Source organism: Lepidochelys olivacea (genome assembly GCF_965140295.1).
Source record: "Lepidochelys olivacea isolate rLepOli2 genome assembly, chromosome: 3".
NCBI lineage: Eukaryota > Metazoa > Chordata > Testudines > Cheloniidae > Lepidochelys > Lepidochelys olivacea.
Genome location: NC_140413.1, coordinates 150,454,200 through 150,476,556, shown reverse-complemented (window position 1 = coordinate 150,476,556; position 22,357 = coordinate 150,454,200). Strand labels below are relative to the sequence as shown.

The following is a 22,357-nucleotide window of genomic DNA, read 5'->3' as shown; positions in this document are numbered from 1 at the left end:
TCTTCCACCCCACGCCCCCCTTGCTCAAGGAAGAGACGTTCTAGAGCAGAGATTTGGCTGCAAAACTCGGTGTCACTCTTGTACTGACGTTTGCAACAAGAGCTGAAAGTTGCAATCTTTCCTCTTGGTTTTGTTTGCCTCTGTGCTGCCTTGTTTCCCTCGTCCGAGGACACCACGTCTGTTGGCTCTTTGCAGCTGGGCTTCCTTTGCCTTTAATCTTCCTTGCTGAGGCCGTATGGGAGAAAAGCTCGGTTGGTGTGTGCGTGTTTGGTGTTGAATACTCTTCTAACCGGTCTGGCTTTCATTATCCTGCTGATCTGACAAAGGGCCGCTGCACTGGGAGCCCCCGCTATCACCTGCTGCAGGGAAAGTAGTACAAGACAAATAACATAAAAGCGCTTGTGGGGGCGGGGGGGATGGATGTCAGCCCACTCAGCGCTGGGGGTTTTGAAAGCAAGCGGGTCCCAGGTAATTGCTGCAAGAGTCAGCGCACGTGCAGGGAGGCTATTAGGAGCTAGATAAGAGAGATGCTCAGGGAGCCGTGATCGAGGTGTAGACTGGATGCGCCTGGCTGGGTTAAGAAAGCATCTCCCCCAATCCCCAAGTATGGCACAGTGCTCACATCTAACTGAAAGGGGCGGTGGGGGTGACTTTGCCTTTAAATCCTACTGAGCTGTGTTACTTTGCTGTCATTCTTTAAAATTATTTCCTTGGCAGGGCTCAGGTTTAGCTGCTTTTTGTTGTTGCCATTTGCAAATGAATGCAGGCAGCGAGCAAACTGCAAGCGCGGATGACACCCAGCGTAGTACGGTTCCCACGGACATAGATTATTTATCCCTTCAGCTTCCAGGAGGGCAGCAGGGATGACCAGCAACACATGCTGATGAGAACAGTCCTCTGTCCTGAAGACAGGCTCCAAGTTAACAGTACACCCAGGATTTGCTTTGGCAAGCACTGCAGTTCCAAAATACAGCCTCCCTGCCCCCCTACTGACTCTCACAGTTTTTTGCTTTACAAGGAGAGCTGCATTTCCAGCAAATAAACTACTCTTCCCCCCCTCCCACCCCCCCGAACATGCCTCTGACAACAAGCCTGCTTTATCTTGGCTTACAACTCCATTGTGCCTTGCTATAAAGTTCCTCTTGAAGATGTGCCTTTTCCTCTAACAAGGAAAGCGCTCTGAGCATAAACCTTCAGTGAGAGGGCTCCCAATCCCTATGTGTGTGTTGGAAGGTTTTAGCTAACCTCTTGTTTGAGCTCTGATAATGCAGAGTCCAGTCTTACTGACTGTGGCTAAGTCTTTGTAGGTCACTTTTTTTTAATGATGTATTTCTCTGATGGGAAACGAGTCTTCCTCTCCCCCTCAGGGCTGGGATGTTAATCTGAGTTTACATCTGTTTTGTACAATAACTACTTTAAGTAGAGGCTTTACTCTTTTTTTTTTTTTTTGGAATGTGTGTGGGTAGAGGAGGGATTGATTGCAGGTTCAGGGGGAAATTGGCGGAAGCACCCAAGAGCAGTGAGATGGGGAGTCTAATGTATTTACGGCAACAGAAAGATGGTATGTGCAGCTTTTTTAATCCCTGAGGATGGGTATTGTGCTCCGGGACAAACTTTTATTTTTAATTACTATGAGTGCTGCCGTCCAACTGTTACTAGTTTTCTTTGCTTTAAAAGGCCTCTTCAATGAGTTTTAAGCGCTCTCACTCTTGTCTCACTCCTGTTCTATTTACACCTTCCTTCGAGTGTGGTTTATTATGCTGTTCATCCAGCCATCCATGCCAGGGAATTCATATTTTAGCAGAGATGCTGCAAAACTAGATCTTCAGAATATCTTCCTGATGTTTTATTTTTTTCAGAAAGAAAGAGACAGATACACTGAGATGAAGGCATCCTTTAAAGTCAGAATGGTGCACTGCCAATATTTATTTTGCTATTTCAACTGCACAAATAAAGGAAAAATCCAGCCTCCTCCCCCCCCACCCCTTAAGCTATCTGTCAAGAGAATCAGGGATTTTAATATAGAGCTGTCTCTGTGAGTACAACTCAGAACATTGGATGCTGAAGTCAGCACACCACAAACTTTTATGGTGACTAATAGTTTCAGATTCTCTTTTCCAATCCTTCCTCCAGTCTCTTTCCTAACACTCGATCTGTGCACTCTCCAGCCAGAGCTGTTTGTTTAGATGTGAAATTGCTGTTATTGCTGGCTCACCCGGTGCTTGAGTGAGGCCATTGTATTTGCAAGAATGTCTAAAACTGGATTAGAAACGCACACTTCCCTTACTTTTGTCCTACATCTTAATCTCCAGCTATAGCCCCAGGCTAAATATAGTTGGAGTATTTTGTGGTTGAAATGCTTGTCTCATGTGGCACTTAATGTGGGAATATTGGGAATTCAAGAATCTTGTTTCAGAACATCTTCCTTCTTTTGAAATATTCTAATGGCGGAGATGGGAGCGGAAGAGAGGCATTTGTAGGAGGATTATAAATATATTTTATTAGAGTAAATCTAGTGTGATTTAAATCAGATTAAACCAGATAAAATAGCCATGTGATGTACCCTTTAAATAATACACCCCCCCGCATGGGTGTGCACAAAAGACTTCTGTCTAGGAGAGCTGAGTTGTTGGAGAGGCTTATTGAGATGGATAGTATAAATAAAATGTATGTGAGGCATTGTAGGGGAAGAAGTGCCTACAAAAGAGACTAAATTTAATTTGGAGTCAAGGTACTTTTATCCTGTTACCTGAAGAGGCTTGTTACATAAATTGGTGTTTGTTATAATGACTGAAGCGTGTCTGAAACCCAATAATCTTCCCTCTCCTTGTTAGCTGATTCCATCTGTTGAACCCTGTTTGCTAAAAGGGCACGGTGAGGCTAGTCAAATTAGTTCATATAGCGTAGTATGGCAGTTCAGTGGCCAAGAGACCATGCTTACTAGCCCACTGCTGACTGTGTGATAGACCCAACCCCAAATGGTGTGTGTGTTTCCAGACAGCTAGCCATGCTCATGCCTCCAAGCCACATGCTGAGGCAAGCAGCAGGTTGTGATACACTTACCAAATGATGCTCCAAAATGCAGAAAAACAGACAGGAAGAAATGCATCCCCTGTCTGGGAAGCTCTGAACGTTTAGAGCAAAGGAACCAAAATGTGGAGCAGGGAGGATTCTCTCTGGCTATTCCTCTACAAATAACGCATTGGGGTTTTTGAAGTGAGATGGGGTGGGCGGGGGGACGGGACGGGACGGGGATGTGCCCTTTTCCCATCACTTTATTTAAAGTTGGCCCCGAGGACTTCAAAATCTTCTCCAGCTTTGTCTTAGGCTGCTGCTCTGCTTACTCTATGTACAGCAGTTCACAAGCATTGATGGAGTGTTTTTATTGATACGCTGTCAGCTTCCCAGTGTTAACATACTGCTTTTGAGCTGTGTCAAAGTTGGTGGGTTGCTGTCCATTCCACCCAAAGCCCTCCAGCTGTAGAAAACAAGAGAGTACTACCTTTCAGGAATTTCTTAGGGTACAGATAAGGGCTCTAGCAATATGCTAATGGGATGAAAAGGAAGATTTTTAGCCTGGATATCAGGGCAAATGTCCTGAAAGTAAGATGTGATGGCCTCTTAACAGGAGGGGCTGGAAGAGACCTGTCATTTGGGATATATAAATCTGACTGGGCATAGTGCTTGCAATATGGAGCAATCCTGTCTCGGCCTCTGAGGATGGATCTAAATGACGAGTAAATCTCTCTCTCTGAAGATATGACCCTGTGAGTCAGCTGTAGATTTCCCAGTCTGATGGGGTGGGCTGCAGGCAGCATAAAAATCTATGGGGGAATCTTTCCTTGCTTCTGTCATACGAGTGCTTTGGGGAAACATGTCCTAGGCTAGCACACAAACCCTCAATCTCTTTCATTTAACAAACACAGGCATTGTGTTTGTTTCCTGGTTCCTGACCCCTTGTCTCTTAGGCCAGGCCTACAGCTTCTACATCACCTTCACCCAAGCAGGATGACTCCTCATCTCTTGCAAGCTCTGTGTGCTTCGGTGTTGGGCTGTGAGTGCACACAGCTATACTGTAATATTAATCTCTAGCCAGCTGATCTGAACCGACAGCTCCTTTCCCTCCCCTTCCTTTGTCCAGATGTTCTATCAGCTGAGCCACAGTGCCAGATGGCATGCTTTGCAGCCTCTTTGCCATTCTGCCCATCCCATCCTTCGGGGCTGCTTCTTTAGGACCCAATCCTGCTTACGCTGAAGTTGATGAGTTTGAACGTTGACTTAACTGGCAGCAGGGTTGCGTCTGTAAGCTGCTTCTTGTCTGATTTTTATTTTAGAAGGTGTGTTGTAGGTAGTTTGTATAAATACAGCATCTCTCTTGGCTCTACTCAATGTGTCCCTTCCCCTGTGGTCAGTCAGTCTTCCTTGTTAGCCATTGGATTTAGGTCAAAAATACCCTTTGTCTTATATCTATAAATTGCCATTTACGCCTGTGGTGCTGTATAAACATAATCTCCCACAGCATGCAGGTTGGGCCAACTCTTCCTGAGCCTCTCCAGCAACTCCTTAATATCAGTGAGCTAAGTATTCTCAGCACCACTCTACAAATCCAGCTTGACTCATCCTGCCCTCCTCCTGTTGTACAGCATGCTGGTTCCTTCCCTTTGCATAGCCAGAGCCCTGTTTTAGGTCAGTAGAACTGTGCTCCAAACAAACTCTGGGATTATTTTAATATGCAGTACTTGGAAACTGACATTATCCTCCTGACAGGTTGTTTGCAACTTACTGGTAGAAGTCAAAATATTTCACTGTAGGTGTCATCAGAAACCACTATCCTATGCTAATTTTTGTGGGAACTCGAAGACAGATGTTGAATAATTTGACATGAGCAACATAGTTTATAAAATTATCACCATGTCAGGTTTTTGTCGGATTTTGTGGAAATACATATTTCAGATGACTTGAAAAGAGTATGACAGAAGGGTGTGTGGATACAGTAAGCAGCTCCAAAGGAAAACCCAAGGTGCTCCAGGCAAAGGCCCAGGTGGTTCAGTAGGTGGTGCTCTTCCCTATGAGTCTCTTCTACCAAAGAGGTATATCAGCAGTGGTGATGGGGCATGGCACTGCTGGGGCCGTTCTCTTTTGAGTATGAAGTCAGACTGCTACGTAGCTATTAACGATCCTATGACACTTTCTGTAAGCCAGAGCATTGGCCCTCGTGCCCTGCACAGATCTCATTTTGCGTAATTCCATTCCACTTTCCTAAATTCATTCTGCAGTTTCAATTACAGAAATTATTTGTCATTCTTTTATCTCTGTCTGCCCCACGCTGCACCTTCTATTCCCCCCGCCTCCCCCAAAAGAATTTCAAACCCCAACAACAAAACCTTCCATACTACTCTGATTAGCTAGGCCTGGGCTACACTTACAAGTTTTGCCAGCACAGCTATGTCGGGGGGGGGGGGGGGATTACATCCTTAACCTTCGTACCTCTGCCAACCAAAACCTCAGCATAGATGCAGTTTGTTCAGGGAACTGGTATAAGCTATAACAGCAAAAGGATTCTTTTACTGGTATAAGCTTAATCTCAACTAGGAGGGTTTGAACCAAAGTTCAAATCCCTGATCCGATGGCTATTTTATAATTTAAACCCCACGGACCAGTGTCAAGAGGCAGGATTGCGAGAGACCTGCCTGATGCTACCCAATAGTCCAATGGCTAGGACGCTTTGTTGGCATGTGGGAGGCTCATGTTCAAAACCCGCCTCCATGTTAGGCAGAGGGGGGAATTGAACTGCGGTTTCCCACAACCCAGGTGAGTGCCTTAGTAACTAGACTAAAGGTTATAAAGGAGCCAGCTTTCCCCTCCCCCAGTTTTGTGACTGGTGCCTAAGTCCTGCAAAAATATTTTGGCTGAAACTATTTGGTGAATTTGGGTCAAATCCCCAAATGGTTTTGGGTGGGCTGAAACTGCCTTCTTTGGCAAATAAACTATTTATCTCCAATTCTACCCAGTTCTACCAGCAAAGACTTTCTAGTGTGGACAAGGCCTTAGTGTTACTGGTGCAAAAGGGTTGCTGGGAGCCATCCCCAGACGTGACGGCTTATCAGTTGCAGGTGAATGAGAATACTGTTTGTAATGTGCTTTTCTCTTTCCAGATGAAAGGCATTGTACAATGTTATTTTTTGTTAGAAACATAGCAGGTGCATTCACCTAAAAATACCTTGGCGTGCGTATCGTCTCTCTATTGCGTGTTTAGCATGCTCACCAAAGCTGAGACTAGGCTTACTGAGAAGAGCCTTCCAAACTTTCCGCTCCAGAGTGTTCTAGGCCCGGAGTGCAAGAGCCCCTGACCCAGTCACCCTTGTCCAGGTGGTGGCTGCCAGTGCTGCATGAGCAAGTTGTTTCATTCTGAACCGAGCCAATATCCTCCAGGCTTGGGGCATGTGGAGCTGACACCAGGTAGCAGAATGCAGATCTGGCGGATCCACCAGGAGAGAATGAGACATGGTAAGGAGTGCGGGGAGAAAGGGAGAATATTGGTGGGTTTTTGTGTGTGTGCACCAGTGTTTAATTAGAGAGATCTACCCAGTCAGGATCTAAAGTGTTTGTTTAATTTTTTAAAACTGCTTTAATCCTCCCTTTCATTTAAGAGACTCAAAGGTTTGCTTTTGAGCCAATAATTAGCTTAGCAATAAAAATGCTTCTAAAAATGCTTGTTACTCCATGGAGGAGATCAAAACCACAGCATACATTAATAATGAAAGGGATCAATAGTTGGAGCAAGGGAAGGGGAACCTGCTAGTCCTGGCTCAGTAAAAGAGTTAAGCTAGAGAAGGACCACTACCAAAGAGGTAATGGGTTACTTGGGAGTCCCGCTGAGTGCAGCCTGGCAGGACTTGTTGTGAGGCAGTGACCTTCCTTGCCTTGCAGTGTGTGTTCCAAGAAACAAGGGCCCTGATTCTCCTTTTCCTCACTTCAGTTTTATACTGCTGCAATTCCATTGACATCAGCTGTGTTACTGTTGATTTTACACCAGTGTGCATGAAAGGTGAATAAGGCTACAAATGAGCTGCAGCCACTGCTGTTCTGCTCCATCTGTAGAGCGGAGAAGTGTCCATCAGCATCAATTCCATTGCAGTATACGGTTCTGTATGAACATCTGCTATGGATCCTGCTTCCCTGAGCTTTTACAACCCTTGTTCTGGTCTGGCCTGTCTCACTTCCGTCCACTCAGGTTTTTCACTGGCCACGGGTGGGTGGTGCACAGCGGACTGGGGAGTCAGTGTTGTTGATTCACATCTGACCAGCAGGGGGAGCTCTTGCCTACAGCATTCCTTCTCTGTAGTTTCGAAAGGTGTGTGTCTGTGTATCTGTCCTAAAGCCTGAGTTCCCCAGGGATCAGATGAACTTGCGATTGCTGTTTTCCATGCTAGTAGAGGTCATCTGAATCGTTGTCACTTGTGCCATGTTCCCACTCATACACACGCACTTGTGAGCGTGCGTGTGTAGATACACTCGTAAAACTGATGATCGTGAAATCGGTGAAAAATGATGAGAAGCTATTTGTTTTATTTCACTGCAGAGTGAAAATGGTGCTTTTAGTGACAGTGGCTCTCTGCTTGTGGGGAAGCTGGTGCATGTGTTTGTGTGTATGTGTGGGGAGGCCCTTTAAGTTGTCCCCTGTGTTTGGAGCTAAGTTTGCACTGAAACGTGCACTTGAAGCAAGACTAAAATCTGTTTCGTATTTGAATGATTGAACTTAGCCTCCATGTTTGGCCCAGTACTGGCCTCTGAGGACCAGCTGAATTTTCTATGTAACCTCCTTGGCAAGTAGTTTACTAATTTTGTGAAAAGAATAATTTTAAAATAGCTCCTTTGAAAAAGCTTGCTCTGTTCTCCTGTTTCTTCGGGTTCCTCTGGCCCAACTCCCACAACCTCCAAATTTCACAAAGTCCTGTTCTGATAGGCCACTTCTGTCCCTTTCCTGTTGTGCTAGGTACGCAGTACAAAGTGAATTTAAAGCAGCTAGAGATTGCTGCTGGAGAATTCCCCCTGTGTTAGCTCCCTCCTCCAAAGTGCCTGAGTGGACTGCGGTGCAGTGGAAAATCGGGCCCATCAAGTTATTCCCCATATTCAGGTTAAACTAATAAAGCTACACCGAGATTAGCCAAAGGAGTTGCTCAGATCCAGCAGCTACTTCCATTTTCCAGTGCTGGCTGCCCAGTGGTGGCTGCCTCTTGACTATCTGTCAGTCTCAACTTTAGATCGGGGTGGCCAACCTGAGCCTGAGAAGGAGCCAGAATTTACCAATGTACATTGCCAAAGAGCCACAGTAATACCCCAGCAGCCCCCCAGCAGCCCCCCACCCCACTCCCAGCGCCTCCCGCCCGCCAGTGGCTCCGCCGATCAGCGCCTCCCCCTCCCTCCCCGCACCTCCCGATCAGCTGTTTTGTGGCCTGCAGGAGGCTCTAGGGGGGCGAGGGGGAGGAGCGAGGGCACGGCAGGCTCAGGGGAGGGGGTGGGAAGGGGTGGAGAGGGGGTAGGGTCCATGGCAGAGCCAGGGGTTGAGCCGTGAGCACCCCCCGGCACACTGGCAAGTTGGCGCCTGCAGCTCCAGCCCCGGAGTCGGTGCCTTTACCAGGAGCCGCGTATTCACTTCTGAAGAGCCGCATGCGGCTCCGGAGCCACAGGTTGGCCCCCCCGGCTTTAGATACTTATGTGGCCCCACTTAGCATAGTATCTGAGCACCTTCTCCAGCATATTTATCCTCCTAGTACTGTCCTACCCCACAGAGATGTTATGACCCCCATTTAACAGATGGGGAACTAAGGCACAAAGAGACTAAGACTATGTCTATGCTGCAATTAGACACCCATGGCTGGCCCTCACCAGCAGACTCGGGATTGCAGGGCTTGGGCTAAGGGGCTGTTTAATTTTGGTGTAGACATTTTGTCTTTCTGGGACCCTTCCACCTTGCAGGGTCCTGGAGCCCAGGCAAATTGTGGTGCGCAAATGTCTGCACCACAGTTAAACAGCCCCTTAGCCCAAGGCCTGTGAGCCAGAGTCAGCTGGTGAGGGCCAGCCATGGGTTTTTAATTGCAGTGTAGACATACCCTGAGTGACCTACCCAGGTAGGAAATCTGGTAGAGCAAGGACTTGAACATAGGTCTACCAAGGCCTAGGTTAGTGCCTGAACCAGTGGACCATCCTTCCTTTCCTCTGCACAGATCCCTGGTCAGGCAGGCAGGCTGAGCAGCGGGGAATATGGAGGTGGGCTCTGGGAGGTGAGCAGAGATGAGGGGAGGAGGGATTTTAAGCAAGGACATGTGGTCTTTTTGGGAGAAGAGGCTGTCCTACAGGGGGGGAGTGGTTGTGGTAGGGACCCTGGTTGGACAGGAAGCCTAGTGTCTTTGCCCAGTGTCTCTGGTGCACTGGGGCAGCAGTGCCATGGAAAGACCTTCATGAGTCAGTGCATCAGCACAGAGACACTTGGCTAATTTGGTGCTGCTACCTTGGCTCTCGGGAACACCATCCACTGAGGCTGAGTGGCTCTGTACCAAAGCATCGTGTGCTTCCCATAGCTCTACTGCCACCTTAACATGCTGGGGAGGCCTTTGTGCCAAAGTGCATTGGATCCACTTCATTCCAGGCTCCTGCTTTACCACCATGAGCTTTTAAACTTGAGCTGTGGCTGGAGAAGAGAAGTAGTTAAGGTTGAGCAGGGGAATGGATGAATGGAGTGTAAATGGGAGTTGAAAACCGAGCTACTTATTTCCATGCCTTTCCCACTTTGCCTTAGTGGGATATGCGGTCTAGCAACTTTAACAGTGTTTTGTGAGGGGATATATCATTACTCTGTAAATCTTTCTGGGGATTTCAGGAACTTTTAAATTCCTCTGAGCGGGGACCTTTGTGCTTGTCTGTGAAGTACCATGCACATTCTTGGTGTTCTATTAATAATAAAAGGCTGTAGACATGTGGTGATATCATTTTAGTGGCTTCTAGGTGTAAGGGAAGGTGGACCATCAGGGAATTACAGTGGATCCTGAGAGTCCTGTCTTATAATGATCCCATACTTGCCTTTGCTAAGAGTAAAATTCCCCTTAGAGTGGCTGAGGTCCCCAGATGGCCAAGTCGCTGCTCTGTAGCATTGGAATGCAAAGCTGTAGACAACAGATGGTTTCCTTGTGCTCTGAAATATTACTTAAGTGGCCTGTATGGATCTGGCCATTGTTATGTTTCCTTGTGCTTCTCTCTCATTTTGCAATACACTCAGAGACGCAGTGTGTCTTGCTGCCCTTGGTAGTCTATCCCATAGACTATCATCTTGCATATGGAAGGTCCCACAGAGCTCACTCGGTGACCATTGTATGTGTGAAAATCTGCATCTAGCCAGGGTAAAATGGCTTGTGATTTAAACCACTCTTTGGAACTATTTATATATAGGGTAATCGGGATTGAAGTGCTCCTGTTGGTGTACTGTAAATGGAAAGAATGTCAGGATGAGGATAGAAATCATCCCAAGTGTTACAATCCCTGTAATTTCTGTAGAGAAATTTTGCAAATGTTACACTGAGAGAAACTGACATAGTATTGAACATTAAAGTCAAGCTGCAGGATAAAGGTTTTGAATGTCTGTGGGTGAGTGTAAAATACATGGATAGTTGTTTGCTGTTACTATTTGTTACTAAAGAAATGGGCCTTTGCTAATTGGCAGAGATTGGTTTAACAAGATAAATCTGGATTGGAATACAGTGCATCACTTGTATGGTCTGGTGATAAAATTCAAAAACCCAGAATCTGTTTTTGATTCAGGCAAAGGCTCAGCGAGAAAGCATAATGGCAAAATGACTTGGACTTAAGAGAATGTGGAATGATATTTTTAATACTCACTCTGTGCCTTGTGTTTTTTCAAGAACCTGCAGGAAAGCAGTTTGAGGAATTAGAGAAGCAAAGAATGATTTTTGCTGTTGAGTTTAGTGAACGGGCTGCACTGGGTGTGTGTGTGTATGTGAGAGACAGGGAGGGGGCGTGTTTTCCTAAAACTGATGGCAGGATAAAGATTTTGTGATGTCTATAAAGTCATCATCAAACTCCTGCTTGAGATAGTTCAGTGACTAGTTCCAAACCCATCAGCTGTATTTGCCAGGAGGAGTGGAGTTTACAAAATCTGGCCCAAGCACTTCCACTGGTTGTGTAAAGAGGGTTTGGGGTTTTTTTTAAAAAGGATCTTGCTCTGTCATTGAGTGTACAACTTTGGCTATTTAAGGACTTATATGGCCTCCATCACTGTAGGGTTTGATCATTTCACACATCTTTAGCAGAGCTATCTTTATACTGCCCAGCCTTTGGTAGTGTTACCCCATTTTGAACTTCGGGACTCGAGAGAGAGATTAAGTGAATTTTGCCCACAGGCCCACCATGAATCTATGGCAGAGTTGGGAATAGAGCTCAAATCTACCAAGTCTTAGTCAGGTCTAATGCCTTAACCATCTTTCCAATTTTTGAAAGACTACCACATGGCATAATTAATATCCCAATGAATAATTGATTGAATTCTCCAAAGTTTAAATTTTGTCTGCTAGTTTAGAGGAAATTTTTAAAAAAGTATTAATTTAGGGAAACTGTGGAGAAACCTTGAAGAGGTTCTAAAATGGTTACAAAAATCTAGAATGAGGATTGAGAGAGAAAGGTGCTTTCTTCCAGAACTAAGTAGCTTGTTTAGGGCATAGCACAGATTCTGAGTGGATCCATCCTTTCATAGGAAGAAAAGGCCATTGAGACTCTGACTGTAAACCAAAAATATTTCAGCTTTAAGATAACTTTTTAAAGCAATGTTAAACTACTATGGAAGATTCATTCCAAATTTGTCTCCACTAATAAAGCCAAGGGTTGAATTCAGCTGGCTCCTGATGGCTCAGCAAATTGGCATTTATTTTGGAAGCTGCCTTCTGGCAGTGGTCCAGAGTCTGAGCTTTCCTTTACAACAAACAATTGAAGTCTGTAGCAGTCTTTATGGATAAGTAACCCCTCCAAATATGAACCATGTGCAAACTGATGCAGTAGTGTCTGCCTGAGTCTGCAGACAGCCTGAAATATAGCTCTGCGAAATGTGTAAATGGCCCTGTTCATCACAATGGGGCATTGATTCTAAAGCCCTTGATGATGGCAGTGTTGTTAACTATTTCAGTGGTCAAAGCAAACAAGGAAGGACTGTTTATGCTATGAAGAGCTGGCATTGCAAGGTGTGATAAAAGAGACAGACAGATAAAGGGGGAAAGCAGAGTTTTGCAAGGCCCTGAAAGGAAAGACAAGAAACTTGAATTTGATGCTATAGAGGAGCAGAAGCCAGAGGGCGGGGGAAGGATTCAGAGTTAGGGGGGTGACTTGGTCAGAAGATGAACAAGGAGGAGCATCTTGGGAGCAATGTTCTGCACAGACCAGAGGGTGACAACGTGAGTGTCGGGGAAGCCAGGGGTGAGGAGCTCACAGGAATTGAGACTGGGGGTGATGAATGTAAAATAGGTTTGGATGGAAAAGAAAGGCAAAAGTTTTGAAAAGGAAAAGAAAATCTGAGGAATTCCACCATCCGGGTACATTTTAGTCCAGAGTTTATTACTATGAGCAAGTGACGCTCTTCATTATGTGCAGGAGCTGTAATTGTTTACGTGGGTAAAGATGGAAAAGAGAAAGCCATAACTTTTTACTTCACAAATGGTTAACAAAGGCTGCAGTGAATTACACCCTGTGCTGCCTTCTCAACTGAGGTATTTTTGGAACAATTAAAATTCACAAATATACATTTGAAAATAAATCTACCTTGATCACTGATCAACACCTTGAGTGAAAAAGACCGCAAAGAAAGTATTCCACCTATTGCAACAGCTAGGATTCAGAGGTGGGCTATAATCTTAGCTGCATATCCATGTTCTACCCAGCACAAGCCTGAGTGAATCTTGCTCTCTCAGTTGCCTCTAGAAGTAGGGACACAACTGGAAGTAGAATCAGGATATAGACTTTTCCCATTACTGCTTGAGAAAGAGTGGTTACATTTTTCTCCAACATCTAAATGGCTTAGGAGCCTAAGGGCTTGTCTACACAAATACTTAGTTTGCAGCAAGCAGGGGTGTGAATCTACCTCACCCTAGCCTGCTGTGCACTAACTGTCTGTGTGCACCTTGCTGACATGTACTAACAGTTTAGTGTGCTTTGATCTAGTCCCATTTCAAAGCAGGTTAAAGCAAAGTGTACTGTTCGCGCACATCAGCGGGGTCCAGCAGGCTAGCGCAGAGCAAATCCATACCCCAGCTTGCCACAAACTAAATATTCGTGTAGACAAGACCGTAATCCTACTTTGAGAAGTGGTTGGAGGTACAGATTCTCAAAGGTAGTTTGGGAACTAAGTTATAAGAATTAGATGCCTAACTACCTTTTGAGGACCTGGAACGAGGTTCTCCTAATTCCCATAAACTTTCAAAGAGATTTAGGTGCCTATGTCACTTTTGAAAGTGGGACTTAGATGCTTTTGAAAATGCTACCCATAGAAATAAGATCTTTCGTTTGATAAGATAATGTGGTGTAGTTTTTCTGGTTGGCCAAATCATATAGCAGGTGAGAAATTTCATCCTTATTCCTGTAGAAAAATGGAGTTGACAGCAGGGAATTATTGTTTACTATCGGTTATAAGATTAATACCATAAAGCATACATGCTAAAATTACATGAACGTCACCAAAGCAAAGCGAAAATGAGAAGTGTGGTGGTCAGACTTAAACCAAGACATAGCAGAAGAAATTAGCCAGTGTGAACTCTGAAACATGCCAGAAATTGCTTCATGGCAGTGGGGTATTAGGCCTTGGCGAAGACAACGCATTGATTTATTTTTCCCCAGATCAGAGTAAGCATATGTATGTACTTGTAGCTGATGCATTTTCCAGGTGGTTGGCAGTAACATGTAGTATATTGCAAATGCTTTGGCTGTGCAGACTATTGAGCCATTGCCGACTATGTTGGCATCATATGGTTTGTCTAAAAAGATGAGACATTCGGTAAATCACACGTAATCAGTTTTATCTCTTGGCTTCAAGGGGGTCAGTGAGGTGTTTTGTGTGGACGCTTAAAAGCGCAATAGAGAGAAAGGAAGGTAGAGTTCTGCAGTGCATCTTTGACTGGTTGTATAGCTCAGCCCTACAGACCCCAGCCCAGGAAATTCCGGCAGCGCTAACTACTAATAACATCAGGTAAGAATTAAATTTGTTGAAGCAAATCTAGCAAAAGAAAGGAGAGGAATAAACAGCGCAGCGGAAGAAACCCATAATACAAGCCTCCCAGGCTTTTGTGTGTAAACCAAAGAGCATCAGTTTTAAATTACAGGGGAAGACCAAACCAGGGAAAGGTGCTGTAAGAAAAGCATGAGGGCTAGTGACACACTTGGGGAGGTATATAGAGAACGGATGATGAAGAAACATGTTGTCTAGCTGTTACTAGATTAAAATATAGTAATTACATGGTCACCGGCAACCTCAGTTCCTTTTCTAAAAATGAGAACGTTTGTTTCTCTCTCTCTCGCTGGCCTGGTGATGATACCAATGGCATTGTTACGGTTGAAAACAAGGAACTGGAAGAGCAAGTGACAACAGCTGTCCCTGACATGCAAGTCTTGCCAAAGCAGAATCTCAGAGCTTCCAAAAGATGATCTTTGTAACGTGAATATTACACAGGAGGAGTCTGGAGTTCTTAAGAATATGAACCATGTGGTTCCTGCATTTTTTTTTTAATTTTTATTTTTTTTAAGGTCTGGAACGGCGTATGACATAGGTAGAAAAGCTGTCATTTGGAAGCAGTTGTAGGCTGAGTCCAAGAATGGGGTAGGATGGGTAGTAGATAAATCCCTCAATGTGTTTGACTCAGATGCTATTGTGATGGGAGCAATGTAAGTACACAGACAGGCAAGCTTGGATTTTGGATGCGGGGGGAGGGGGGACGAGGTCACAGCCTTAGGGGTTTTATGGAAAGGTGTTTGACTTGGGTGACAGAGACTTCAGTAGCTGTTAGGTGTTGGTTCATTGAGACTCTTCTGGAAGCGTCTGTTTTTCCAGAAGCTACTGTAACCACCTCCTGTTATCCAGAAGCAACGGGGTGGAGGGGGGTGTGTGTGTGGTTTTTTTTTTTTTTAACATTAGAGGAAAAGTGAGCCAGAATACATTTAGAAGTCTGTAGCCACAGGTTCTGGGAAACCAGTTCTCAGCCAGTTCTTTAACATCTGCTGTGCCACATGTGAAACTCAGTCCTGAGGAAAAAATCTCTGTAGTTTTTAATCAGTGCAGTTATAATGGATTCTTATCCTGGTTCCATACTTTGAACCAATCCATGTATCAGCTTGATTGCAGCCCGCGTACACCCAATGGTACGTGTACCTTAGCTTGAGAATTGCTCTTTTCTGCATGCCACTTGAGTAGAGCAGTGACTGCGCATGGTCACAATAGAGCAGATGCCCTGTTGGGACTGAATCCGATGCCTGGGTCTGGGGCACAGTTATTGAAGAGTTCTGATGATCTAGGTAATGCTTCTAGAAATGCCGAGCTCTGCACTTTGCTTTTCAGAATCTGTTGCCTGAAGAAGATGGTCTGGAAGGGGTTTCTTCTTTTCCCTGGGTACTAAAGATCCAGTGACCACTCTGGCTTCAGGATTCAATTGGTCCCTAATTGTGGGTGGTTTCTCTTCCTTTTCCCGCTCTCCCACCCACACCATTATCTGTGGCCAGGCTGGAATAGTGGGGCTAGGGGTCTCTCTGTCTCTGTCTCTTTCTCTGAACCAGCAGTGGTTCCCAAATTTATTTGATCGCACCCTCCTCCTTTGTGTCTGTAGTAGATTACGGCCCCATCCTGCCACACAAGAACTTATACCAATTAAAAAAAATCAAGATGCAACTCTCACTAAATATTAAAAATAGTACAGCATTGATTCAAACAGAGCCATTTAAGACTACAATAATGCAAATTTTAAGTGAGATATTGCTTATTGGCATCACACTAGTTACTAGTGCGATGAGTGTGCCTGGTTTTTGGAGCAGAGCAATTCCAACCTGGGTTGGCAATGCCATACCATGCCACCCTTATTTCTCTGCTGCTGCTGGCGGCAGCGCTGCCTTCAGAACTGTGTGGCCAGAAAGCAGCAGCTGCTGGCTGGGTGCCCAGCTCTGAAGGCAGTGTGCCCCCTCCCAACCTCCGCCGAATACATTCTGCACCCCCCAGTTTGAGAATCTCTGCCCCACGGCAGAAGAAGCTGGTGCTGTGTTGCTGCTGGTGGCAGTACCCACCTCTTCCCGGAGCCCAGGGGACTGTAATTGCCATGGTACGCAGCCTGGGGAGGGGGCAGGAGTTTGCTCTCCAACCTTTGCTTTCTTGCATGACCACTTATACTGCTGCTGTGCAGTGCTGGAGTATTAGGAGAATTTCCTTTTCTTTGTTTTATTACATTATTACTCTTAACTATATCCACTCCCTGCACGTCTCTGGATCACCTTGAACTGCTCCCTGCCCTCCTTGGGGTGGGGTTATAAGCATAAAGACAAATGGAAGTACGGGGGATCATCTTCCAGTCCTGCTGGCTCCATGGGAGCTGATGTTGCTCAGCACCTTGCTAGGCTGAACTGTATGATTTTTATCTGGACAGTTGTTTTCAAAAGGTTGGTCACAAACTGCTAGTGAGTGATGGCTTGAGAGGGAACCCCCAAGAGGCCGTCCCTGAGTCTGTCTCCCATTTGAGGAGGCTGTCTGCTCTTCTCCTTCTCTTCCCAGGGATTACCATAAGGGAGGCAGAACGAACTCCACCTCCTGTTTGTTCATGGTGGCCCTGGCAGATGTGCCACAGCTTCTGGGGGCACAGGTTGCTTCTTTGTTTTGTCCTGCATTTTCTGAACACTCAGCGTGCTGGGTAAGATGCACAGGGAATGTTGCTGCTGACTTGGGGATCTGGGCTGCTCTGTCTTCTACAGGTAGACCTGCAATTATCCCAGGTGAAGGAACAAGAAGATGCAGAGACTAAAAAAAGAGCCGCCTCTGATTGAGAAGAGCTTGGGGATGCTGTATCTCCAAACTCTGCTGCTAATTATTCTGAACACACATACTTTCTGGCTGTGCCTCCCTCTCTCCCTTTTCCTGTCAGTCCACCTGCATCGGTTCAAACAAATCGGAGTAGATCAAAATCACTATCAGAGTCTTCCAAAATATCCTCTCTTTAGGAGGAGAATGAGGTGTGGTGGTTAGCAGGGGAACTGGGAGTCAGCTCTTCCTAGGTCTGTCAATGATTTTGTGTGAGACCTTAGGTAAACTCAGGCAAAATGACTTGACCATCTGTTTTTATAATCTAAACCTTGGCTTCCCCCACAAACACACTTGTTACTTCTGCTCATGTCTTTTCACTGCTGAGCATGTGTGGGGCAAGTCATGTTCTCTCAACTGTGCCTTGGTTCTAAACAGCTTTGTCTCTCTTCTCAAACAGCCTCTTCTGTCTCCCATCCTGGCTGATTCTGCTTTGCTTTCTGTTCCTTCTTCTGGCCATTCTCTCAGCTTCCACCTCCTTCTTCACCCTTCCTGCACACAAACTTACTCAGACTTCTTTGCCTAGGTTCTCCCTAGATTCCTGAAAAGCAGATTTGTCAGTATTGAGCAGGATCTCTCACTGGCTGTCTCTCTCTCCTCCCTTTCCAAGCTCCAATTTTATCCTCCTCTGCTTTATTCTTGCTTTTGACTTGCATCTTGCTTCTGTTTGCCTCTCACTCTCCAACAGGTTTGGCAGGACAGACAGTCTTGAATCCTACTTAGTCAAAGGGCTTTCTGTGGCAGTCTGATCTGGCTTACATTGGTTTTATGCTGCAGACTTACTCCTGATTTACACCCATGTATGTATAAGAGAAGGTTTCTTATTGAGTCTCTGGACTGGATTGTGCCCCCAGTTACCTCGTAGAATAAGGCTGGAATAAATGAAGGTTTACAGGTGGGATTTGGCCAGGTGGCAGAATTTTATGTGGCCAGAAGCTGTGGGTTCATCCTGAAGCTGTCTGGTGTAGAGGCTGTCATCTGACTGCTTGGATGAAGAGGGCTCTGGTTTGAAGGGGTGAGATATTTTGGATAACTTGTCCTTCCTGTTGTTAAAGTGTCCTTTCTCTTCACACCAAATTGGGCCCTATAACTTCAGAGGTTGCTCCAGTAGAATTACTTGTCATGACCCTATTCAGACTAACCAGCCCCAGGGACAAGTGTAACCCCGCTCCCCAATTTTTTAAAAATAATTAATTAAATGAAATCCTCCTTCAAGTGTGGCAAACCAACTTCCTTCCCAGCCTCAGAGGAGGGGGGCATCCCCTTCGCTGCAGTGGATAGTCTCTTCCATCCTCTCCTGTGACTGATTTTGCTCCCTAGTATGGCTCCTTGAAGTATCAGTGCCCACACACTACAGCAGTTAGGTGCCAAAGCGTGAGTATGTATAATAATAAGGCTGCAGTTTGGAGAAGTTTTGGGAGGATTTTTCTCTCCTAATAATCTGTTGGAGTCCATTGGAATCTTTGCCTGGGAAAAGTAGCTGCTTCTGGATTGTTGTGTGTGTATTTTGGCCTTTTCCTCTACAGCCCTCCCAGGGGAAACAGTGTTGCTACTGGGTAATTTTGAAAATCAGTGCCTTTTAGAGAAAAAATATTTTGTTTCCTCAGAGCTGAATTTTGCTGAAAATGGTGGTGCTTGGTCCATCTATGAGCCTCAGTCTCTGGGATCCCAGGGCTTGGGGATTATAATAAATAGAACTAAAGTCCATATAAAGATTCAACCAGGAACCCAATGGATGGGCTGAGTGAAATTCCTATTCATTGCACGCTCCCCCAAGAAAGGGCCTGTGTAAATAGATGGATTTTCAACAAAGGTGTCGGAGGATTTGGGATCCTCCAAACCAAAGTGTGAACAAGGTTTGGATCAAGCCTTTCATTGAAAATGCCCTGCCAGCAACCCACCGGTATGGCAATCTAGAGACTGTCATTATTAATACAAGTGGTGGTGTTAGGCTAGAGGCAGTCCTCTCTCCTCTTGCTCTAAGGCAGAGAGGACTCAAACCCTAAAGACCACAGTAAGTCAAGGACAACACATTGAGTTGCACTGAGCTATGAACGAGAAGCCAGTGTGCTAAGTGAACTACCAGCGGAATGTGCTCCCTGCAAGGAATACCCCTAAGTGGGCAGCTGCCTTTTGCAGAAGCCTGGATGTGGGTGGTGAGATGCCAAATCCTAGAGAAAAGGTTGCAACCTCCTGGCCAGGAGCAGGTGGGAAATGTGGGGAGAGGACTCCTGGCTATGAGTGCATCCTACAGGAGCCCTGAACGATACACCAACTAACAGAAAGCGGCCAAGCCCTCTCTATGGAAAGGCAGATGGTAGCTTGGGGGCAATGGAATGGGCATGTTGTGGATCTTTAGCTCAGTTTCTGAGGGGGACACACTGCAGAGGGAGCATCAGGGGCTGCTCAGCCTCATGAGGTCTCAGCAGCTTTCAGTGTGGTTAATAAGCAAAAAAGGCCCAGACTCATGTGGTGTGTGCTGGGCCTGCTTTAAGTTTCAAGTTCTCTATACACACCCAGTTGGCAGCTTTGCACTATAGTGTGAAGTGTCGGAGTCTGAGGCTCAGTAACTCGCCTCGCTTTATGTTGGTCTGGTTGTATGTGGCGAGGGTGTTGCTGCGGGGAGGAGGGGGATTTTGTGAGATGCTGCAGGACGGATTTGAGGGGGTTATTTTACTCCCATCCTCAGATTTATTTGGGAAATTTGAGCACTTTTTAAACAATATTTTAAAAAGGTGCTTTAAGGCTTTTGATCACGGACAGCTCCAGATTAAAATGAGGCAGAACTTGCATGCAGACGTCTGGGTTGTGAGGAAGGGGTGGCAAGACTCAGGGGTCTGATGCAAGACCCTTTTGGTCTCCTAATCAAGAGCCAGTGAGAAACTGTTCATAATTTCTCCCTCTTCACTTCCACCCTGCCACTTTCTTACGTGTTGTAATGATCTTTTAAAGGAAAGGGATAGTCTCTGATTTCTATCCCTCCCCCCTCCCGGGGTCTCAGAGCCCGGGCTTCAGCCTGAGCCTGAACGTCTACACTGCAGTTTTACAGCCCTGCAGCTGGAGTTTCATGAGCCCGAGTCAGCTGGCAGATGTGTGACTGCTGTGTAGACGTACCCCAAGTGTCTCTCTGAAATCCAGGCCATGTATAACGACACAGCATTACATTTGGCTAAGCCACCTGACCTGTTTCATTGTGATGTTTGAAACCTTCTCATTGCTGCACCCCTGAGTTTTGTGACAGGCTAATGGGAATCCAATCCCTGCTCCTGTTGTGTGCTGTGGAGCATCTACACTGGCTCTCTGTGGGTAAGAGAGTGAGTGAGTGTATCCCACTGCTACTCCAGAACTCTCTCCTCTCAGGGAGATGGCAGCCCTGCCATTTCACGGGCAAATACTAATGCGTGTAAACATTTTTCAAAAGGCATTACCTCTTTCTGCATGTACTTTGTTACATTCCCACAAACATGACTCGGTTTGATAGATGGGTAAACAGGGAACAAGGAGGGGAGAGGGGCGCGGGAGTGAAATAAACACACGAGCCTGCTGTAATTCAAAGCAAGGCAAAATCAGATTGTGCGCTTTGGCTAATTTTCTTATTCAGCTATTGATCTAGTGGCTGCTCTGGAGTCTATTAGCAGTCAGCCAGTGAAAATATTTCCCACTGGGGGCTCTGACCTGAGACGGGGGTGAATCTATAGCAATTTGTTCAAACAGAGGAAAGCTTTTCCCTCTGATTTGTATTCCAATTTGCACCATGTACAGAGGGGGCCCCTTCCTGGGGGTTTGCCGGACAGTGCTTGTCAAGTGGGAGTCAGGCTCCAGCCAGCTGAAGAAAGCCTGGTTGATACCCAGAGTCACCCTCCATCTGTCTGTCTCTCTCTTCGTTATCCATCCTCAGTATCTGCCCCTGTAACCGGTAAGCATCTGTCTCCCAGGGGAGCATCCTGGCCCTTTGTGCCCAGGCAGCAGTGGGAGGATGTAGGGCTGCATCCTGTCAACGCTGCCCGCGAGGGGCGAGGAGGCACCTCCAAAGAGAACTGTTTATCAAAGAGGAATAGTTGTGCTGTTAAGGGGACATGCACAGACACTCCGCCACTTCTTGCTGAATTTAGTGCTGGTCTAAGGTGTCAGTTTGACAGCAGCCCTGAAGATTTAAGTCATCTATATTGTGGTCCTGGCCACTCGAATCTACCTGCCCTGAAGACTGAATTAAATTGAAGACCATTGAAGTGCTTCCCTTCCTGCCTTTCAAGTAGCCAGGACTGTACAAATGCCAGCAGTACAAGCTTCCTGTGCACCCCCTCCCACCCAGCATGAGCAGTGGTAGTTTAAACTTCCCTTGAAGGCACCCAGAGCCTGCTACCAATACGCTTCAGTTCAGGCTCTCTGCTGGTTAGATCCTTGCCTTTTCTGTTTGACAGTGCACACAAGGGTGCTAATTGTAATGAGTTCTTGTGTTGCGGGCTGTTTTCTATTAGGAGCTCAACTGAAACCCACTGACCCTTTTCATGGGGGGTGCCAAACAGCCATCTGGTAAATTTCAGTCCCTGTCCTCCTGGGATGGATTTGAACCGGTGTCCTAAGGATGAAAAGTCCCCCCTCTTATTCCCCTGAGCTCCTGGTTTCCAGTGAAGGTAATTCTTCAGGGGTAACCTGGGCAAGAGATCATTTCCTTGGCAGCCTTTAGTCTTATTCTTGGTGGTATTTTGTAGAGCACTTTGAGATCCTCAGACGGAAAGCCCGAGAGCAGTGGAAAATATCACGGGAGAGCCTGGGGTGCGCAGCTGCTGGCTGGAGAGGTCACAAGCAGCTCCAGTTCTGTCTCCGGTCTCCTACTGAACTGGACTGACTAGATCGGGTGCCAAAAGCTCACTGCAACCCATTGTGTGGATTGCTGTGACTGTCCCTGTCTAGAAATTAGTCCAAAGGTGTCTGGGATGTATTGGATGGACTGGTTAAATGTGGGATCATGATACGAAAGGCTGAGAGGTGGCCCAAAAAGCTCCCTGTCTGTACAGAAGGGGGTGGGTGTGGTGGGGAGAGGAGAGGAGTGACTCTAGGAATCCCCAACAGGCTTGGACTCTCCAGTGATCTGATAACCTCCCAAATGCTAGGGGGCACTGGGAATTGGAGGGCATCTTTGGAGGCTGCCTGTATGTTCTAAACTGAATAAATCCCTAATTCTTAGTAGGCCATTAGGCTTCAGTATGGACTGGTGACGACAACTAATACATCTCAGCTGCTTGTGGCCCAGGT

At 46.1% G+C, this 22,357-nt stretch overlaps 1 protein-coding gene across 1 annotated transcript in view; it reads left to right on the top strand.

Moving 5' to 3' along the window:
• MDGA1 (MAM domain containing glycosylphosphatidylinositol anchor 1) overlaps positions 1–22,357 on the top strand; it is a 196,065-nt gene that overhangs the window by 595 nt on the left and 173,113 nt on the right.